Consider the following 7,814-nt stretch of genomic DNA (forward strand, 5'->3'; position numbering starts at 1 on the left):
TTCGGTATTTTATAACTTTTTTTAAAATGAATTATAACAGAGAATTTTCAAATTAATTTAAAAAATAAATAAAAAAGCCCTATTAATTTAACCTGAAAGACAATTTTATTTTGTTTAATGTCAATTAGAAACATTTTAGTTTATGAAATAAGTGGCACACTTGTAAACTTTACCCAGGGAGCAAAATAACCTGGCACCGACAGTGCATGCATACACTGTATTTACAGTGCGTATGTATATTTCGAAAGTTGCAGCAGCCCCACGATTTCAAACTACGAGCCGCCACTGCATAGCTATAATATTAGAAACGTTCAAGCGTTAAAATATTATTCTGAAATAAAAGTACTTTTGTTCATTAATGGCTTTTTTCTTTTTAGTAATTAAAACTATTGCTTTATTCCTTTTTTTTTTATAATGAGAATTTCATGCTTACACTATAAAGCTAGCTTTACATACTAGCAAGAAAAATTGTTTTAAGATGTTTAAATTGCTTCATTTCAATTACGTAGATTATTCTGAAAAACAAAACCTAATGTGCAATGTCATTTAGCATGGTATATTATTATTATTATTATTGCATGTCACCTCCAGGGAGTCCAAGGGCTCATCGAGGGAGGGCTTCAACTCTACAGCTCTCTCTCCACCAAACCACAACTACACCAACGCCATCTACTGCCAACCACCACTAGTATTTTCACAGACAATCACAAACATCCATGCCCATGGTGGGATTTGAACCCACAGCCTTTTGGCTGGAGAGCGGATATGCTAACCACTCGGCCAACCAGGCTGGCATGGTATGCTAGATTAAATTTTGAATTTTTTGTGTCACATATTTCCTAATAAATTCAGAATTAAATCTTGTTTGCATTTGTTAATTAAATTACTTCTAATTAAAAATTTAAAAATGTGAATTTTATTATAGAAGATGTTACACTGTAAAGCTATAGACACTGACGACGAAAATATCTTTCGGCCAACAACAATGGGGGGGGGGGGGGGAACCAGTTCCCTCAGAAAACGAAATAACTAGAAAAAATTATGTCTTATCAAGTCAATCATAGTAACACCATTTCTTTACCGGGAGAAGAGAGAGGATAAAAACCATTCCTTACAAACCCTCAAATTTTCTCCCACTATGTACATAAAGCTCCTCTCTTGCGTAATCTTGTAGCAGCTTAAAAATAATATTGTTCGAGTTTAGTCTCCTGCTATTGAACTTTTTTTTTTCTAGGTTTCTCTCGAATTTCTGCAGATCCTACTCCTTACTTCTGGCCACATTAATGAGATCATCTGAGAAATACAAAATGATCCCGACTCTTTTCTCATACTTTATTCTTCTTATTATTATCTGAGACCTTCAGGAAGTCAAGGACTCATCAACAGAGGCTATAAACCACCTATACCAGCTGTGATATCTTCTCGATAAATTCATTAATACTAGATGCACTCACTACCCCTAAAGGCAAATTATTCCACTCACTGCTCTGGTAGAGCAAAACTTAGCTCTTACCCTTTTCTTGACTGCAAACAAACTTCACTTCCATGAATGCCCCTGTGTTCTCTTCTCACCTTCCATACAACGTAATATTTCATCATATGATATCCTATAACACCATTCAGAAGTTTATAGACCACTATCATATCACTCCTCTTTCTCCCATTAACCAGAGTCTGCAAACCACATAATCTAAATCCCATAATCCAGATATATTAATATTATTATTATTAAGAGAGACCTCCAGCGAGTCGGGGACTCATCAAACGAAGCCACATACTATAAGCACCAGCTGTCATACTTATTCTTGAATTCATTCACACTGCTTTCACTCACATCCAATTGCAGTCCATTCCAATCACACACTACCGCCACCCTATGAAAGAAAAATCTTGCCCTCACTCCCTTCTTAGTGGATTCATTCTTAGCTTCCAATGATGTCCTCTTGTCCTTTCCCCACCCTCCATAAATTGAAAAATTCCATCAATTGAAATCCTGTATTACCCTTTCAGAAGTTTGTAAGTCTCAAATCATATCACCCCCTCTTTCTCCTGTTTCCTAGTGTCTGCACTCTACAAATTCTCAATCTGTCTTCATAATCAGTATTCCACAATCATGATATCTTTTCTAAAACTCTCCTTTGCACTTTCTTTCTCTCCAGTATATCAGAATCACAACAGAAACTAGAAGACTAGACCTGTTCACAAATAGTCCATGTGAGGTCTTATCAAGACCTTGTAAAGAGGCAAAATGACATCCTTATCTTTATATGTGAATGTTCGTTTCAGCATTGCAATTATCTTTTGAGTTGTATTTTCAATCTTTGCTACCTACCTGGTTCCTGAACTTCAGCTTCCTATCTACTAACACTCCAAGATCCCTAACCTCATCAGTTTGTTCTAGCATAATCCCACCAACATAATATGACATTAGATATCTAATTATGCCGAAGCGAATGACTTTGCATTTACCGACATCCATTTTCCCATGCCCACAGTTCTAGCCTATTCAAATCATTTTGCAAATACTGCATATCAGCAGCATTCCCGATTACCCTACTCATTTTTGCATCATCAGCAAATAGCTGCATGTCCCTTGTCAAATCCCTCCCAATATCATTAATGTACAGATTGAATAACATTGGACCATGCACTGATCTTTGTGGTATACCACTGGTTACCTTAAATCTTGCAAACTCACATTTCCCCAAATTGAGACTGAAACTTTTAAAAGTGTCATACAGGATATCAGTAGATGAAATTTTACATTTTATGGAGAGTGAGGAGAGGACTAAAGAAGTGGATGATAGCTGGATTTATGCATATATAAGCAGTATGAATGAATTAAAGAACTGGTATGGCAGCTTGTGCAGGTGGTATGTGTCGTCCCTGGCTCTCTGAATTCACAGAGAGCCAGGGACGACACATCAACGAGTCCTTCTTAGGAATAATAATAATCTCTTAAAGTTTTTAAGTTTTGTGCTAAGTTTTTAAGATTAACACCAAAGACTTTTCTTAATATACTGTAAGAAGAGAGAGAACAAGGAGTCACCCATAGAAACTGTCATGTTTTTTTTGTTTTTTTTTGCTAGGTGCGTGGAATGGGTTCCCAGAGGAGACTGTATGCTGTTGGTGAATGAATTCACCTAGAAACTTAATAGGTATTGTGTGAATAATGATTTGTACTGCTCTCCATTGATAAGCATTTGATCTCAGAGGTTCCCAAGAAAATATTATTATTATTATAGACTTAGTCTGATTATTACTTTATACATTTGTTTCATATTTAATTTTATAAAAATTATATCAGTTTATGTTATATAATTTTCTTTTATTCATAATTATTGATAAAAGGGTCAACACTTCCAAAATCCTTGGCCTCATCAGTATCTCAGTCCATTATTCCTGTCAATGTAATACACAACCTTACACTTCTATATATTAAACCGGCTGCTGTTATTCTCTGCCTGGCCTATCACCTCACAGGAATCTCTGGATTACCTCCATTGACTATAACTCTTCCTTGTTTGCATCATCAGCAAACAACTAAATATTTCCTATTAAATCATTTTCTATACTACTGATGTACAAATTAAACAGCAGCAGACCAAGTACTAAGTCCTGTGGTAAACTACTAGTCACCTATCTCTCCTGGATTTAATTCTCTCCATGCACTACTATGTGATTCTGTCCATCAACCAACCTCTTATCTGAATCACTAGCTTCACGTATCCCTATTTGTTCCAATTTATGTAACAGAATTCCACATGATATGATCTTCAGTTGCATACAAAGTCCAGGTATCATAGTGTGACCATTTCCTTTATTCAACTCAATTTCATTTTATTAACCTATAGAGAGGGAGAAAAGGCATCATCATTTGCAAAACTATTTTCTTCCCTCTCCATAGAGTCTCATATTCCCTCCACCCAGCCCTGAATTCTTTTAAAACTTCTCCAATACCATAACCATCACTCCTATTAATTTGCTATCTGTGTCTTGAAGCCTCCTTTATGCAGTGGAATTGTTTTGTCATCTTTGTTCTCCTTTGATGCCTGCTCAGAGCTGAGACTCAGACAGCTTGGCCAGAGGAGCTGCCAATTTCCTTGCACATTCTTGTAATAGATAGAGTGATAGCAAACCTACTTGGCAGAGTGGATAACATACCCACTTTTTAACTCACAAGTCATAAGTTCAAATCGCATCTGGGCATGGATGTTTATAAAAGCCTACTCTGGGTGAGCTTGTATAGCTCCTTGAGTTTATAAGACTTGACTTAATTTAAAAAAAATAAAAATAAAAACAATGCATGGCTGATGCATTAAGGTTCTGCAAGACTGTAAGACCTCTAATTTCTTTCTGTATTCTCACATCATTTATTGTCCATCTGCCACTGGAATATCTCCAGTGGTATGGTAAAATGATCACTAAGTAACTCAGCTGTTTCATTTTCTTCTGTTACTTCTCTACCATCAGCATTCATTAATATCATCCTTCCAGCAATTCTTACTTTTACTCACCACATAGTGAACAAACTGTTTGGGATTTCCTTGAACTTCACCAGCCAGCTCCCTCTCATAAATTAGCTAAATTCTCATGAACACTAAAAATTGCACATAAGAAGGATGATGTATGTGCAATTTTTATTGTTCATGAGCATGCTTATCACTTTTCTCTTTATATACCCTCAACAACTTTTTTTTCTGTAATTCTTGCTTAATGATGCAGCTCATCAGTCTAACTCACCTAATTAATTTTCCCACTCTTCGTATACAACATGATACTCAAATTCTTTTGTCATGGTACAGCTCCAAACTGGCCTCTTGGCTTGTCATAATCACCTGCATTGCAGTTCCACATATACTGCTTCTTACATGAAAATTTTGCATGTCTGGAAATCTCCTAGGTCAAGACCTCATGACTTCTCTTCCCAGTTGGTGGAAGTCACTGAATGCCCACTTCTGGCATTCATGCCACAATTAATCTTGTGCAATGTCATTACTAAACTATTCGAACTAGAAACCACATTCAGCATTGCATTATCATTTCTGTAATTCTTATGTAATATATCTTCTGTAATTCAGCAATTCTTACTTTTACTCACCACATAGTGAACAAACTGTTTGGGATTTCCTTGAACTTCACCAGCTAGCTCCCTCTCATAAATTAGCTAAATTCTCATGAACAATAAAAATTGCACATAAGAAGGATGATGTATGTGCAATTTTTATTGTTCATGAGCATGCTTATCACTTTTCTCTTTATATACCCTCAACAACTTTTTTTTCTGTAATTCTTGCTTAATGATGCAGCTCATCAGTCTAACTCACCTAATTAATTTTCCCACTCTTCGTATACAACATGATACTCAAATTTTTTTGTCATGGTACAGCTCCAAACTGGCCTCTTGGCTTGTCATAATCACCTGCATTGCAGTTCCACATATACTGCTTCTTACATGAAAATTTTGCATGTCTGGAAATCTCCTAGGTCAAGACCTCATGACTTCTCTTCCCAGTTGGTGGAAGTCACTGAATGCCCACTTCTGGCATTCATGCCACAATTAATCTTGTGCAATGTCATTACTAAACTATTCGAACTAGAAACCACATTCAGCATTGCATTATCATTTCTGTACATGTGTGTGCATATGCATGCACACACACATTTATCACTGGGGTGGCCAGACACACTTGATTGCATCCCCCTAATATCTCTAGTTTCCCTGGTTTTGCACTTCCAAACTCTCACTTAACACTTTTGCCAAGCATCTAATTCCAAAACTTATTCAAATGTAGTTTGTTAGGCATACATGAGTCCTTTCATCAATCAAATTCACTCCATACCATTACTCCTATACAATGTTCTGTGACTCATTAGTAATTATTGCCCTTCTCAACTTTGTACTGCCATACTGAGGCGGCAGACTCAGAATTTTTACTTCCTTTAAATTCTATCACCATAAGCATGGATGTTTGTGACTACTGTGTTTAGGTAGGAGATGAATTTCATCTCCTATCTAAACACAGCAGTGGAGATCACAGGAGGCTTGATGTGGCTTCAAAAATTTCCATGTTTGGTCTTTAGAAAACAGGGTTTCTGGAGACAAGCAAAATGCATGTGCACGCACACACACAAAAAAAAATCCACTAAGGCCTTTTATTCTCCTGTAGGGAGAATAAATAAGACCATTTTAATCTTATTTAACTTTTTGAGTCTGGGAGAAGGTGCTTCAGTCTCCATTGGTGGCTGATCAGAGATAGCTGGTATAAGGCAATCACTGATTATAAATGTCATCTGGTGAAGAGGTGGAAGACAAAAGTGTTTCAACCTTGTGGTCCCTAACAAAATATATTGTCTGAAATAGTTTGGTTTCTATGCTCAATTTTCTTGAATTTACAGTACCAAAAAAAAAAAAAGTTTCCCAGAGAAAAAACATGCTTGCTCATGCCAGAATTCAACAACTAACTCAAGAACTGGTGAAAGAAAGGATTAGAAAAAGTTCCTCTAATCAGTGGCTAGATTCAAAATGAGATATGGATGCAAATGGCATTTCCACAGTGCTACACAGGCTGTTATTAAAAAAAAAAAGAATTTAAAAAAATAAAATTAATATTCTCCTGGAAACTCAGTTTTTCGTTCCGTAAACTCAAGAAAATTGACCGTAGAACCCACATTATTTCAGACATTAAATACAAGCGTTAGGGTTAGGGGCCATGAGATGACAGCACTTGTTAAGCCATCTCTCTTCACTACATGTCACTTAATTAGTGATAGTCTTGGGCAAGCTATCTCTGATTGGGTACCAATGGAGATTGAACTGCCCACTCAGTCTCCAAAAGTTAGATAGAGCTAAACGGCCTCGCCTACTCCCTATATACGGGAATACAAAGGAGTTAGCCGATTTTTTTTTTTTTTAAACAGGAAAAAATCCTTAGTTCTTACAAAGTACTAACCTATGGTTTGTCACATTTCAGGATTACTGTGTAGTGGTAGTATCACACAAGGGAGTAAAAATCATTTGCCATCTACAAAAGTGCTTGGTGGAAGCTCTAACAGCTCAGTTGCTGCTTATCTATCTCTCTTTCATACACAGATACATATGAGTGCATCTTATACTATTTTGAAATGCATGAGTGAAAACTGCATAAAATAAACTGAGGCCTTTTTAATTTTCAGGTAACAAGAAGCTTTAATTAACTTTTAATTTTAAACAAAAAACTACAACCAGTAAATAACAAAGCAAATAGTCACAGTTAGTACAAGAATTCCATAGTTTAAGTACTAATAAGCAACCTATATTGGTAAGTTATCATTATGATTTTTTAAAAAAATGAAGAAATGAACAAGAAAAGAACAGTATTTTTTCTGTAAAAAAAAATTAATTACTAACAGAATTAAAACTGCACTTATGGATCTTTCCATAAGTGTAGTTTATGCATTTTGATAAAGTGAATTATCTGGTTACCCTATCATTTTATTTAGAAGAAAATGTATTTTTTTTGGATTTATCCTGGCATCCTATTAATTATGGCAACCATTTTTTGAAGCAGATCCACAGTATTTTTTGCAGTTTCAGAGGGTTTTAAAATTAATAACAGCTTAATCACAGATTGTTCAGTTATTGATTTTTTTTATTGCCATCTTACTGCTCAAGATGTGTACCTTTTGATTTCCTACTCATATTTTCAGACAAGATAATTTTTTTTTTATGGTAACCACTGTTTTTAGTTCCAAGTACTCTTTTCCCCCCATTTTGTACTTTACTCTATCCTACAGGAAAAATCAGACTTGTGAAACACAAGTCTGATTTTTTT

The 7,814-nt window shown here is 35.6% G+C and overlaps 1 long non-coding RNA gene across 1 annotated transcript; it reads left to right on the plus strand.

Annotated features, from left to right (window-relative positions):
• The first annotated feature begins 693 nt into the window (after nucleotides 1-693).
• On the plus strand, nucleotides 694-7,067 carry LOC150104936 (uncharacterized). The gene is made up of 3 exons (XR_016548588.1): nucleotides 694-797; nucleotides 3,090-3,158; nucleotides 6,975-7,067. It is a non-coding gene; the product is annotated as an uncharacterized LOC150104936 (long non-coding RNA).
• Nucleotides 7,068-7,814: the final 747 nt, after the last annotated feature.

This window comes from Typopeltis vanoorti, chromosome 7 (genome assembly GCF_054136105.1).
Source record: "Typopeltis vanoorti isolate ZY-2024b chromosome 7, IOZ_Tvanoo_1.0, whole genome shotgun sequence".
NCBI classification, from domain to species: Eukaryota; Metazoa; Arthropoda; class Arachnida; order Uropygi; family Thelyphonidae; genus Typopeltis; species Typopeltis vanoorti.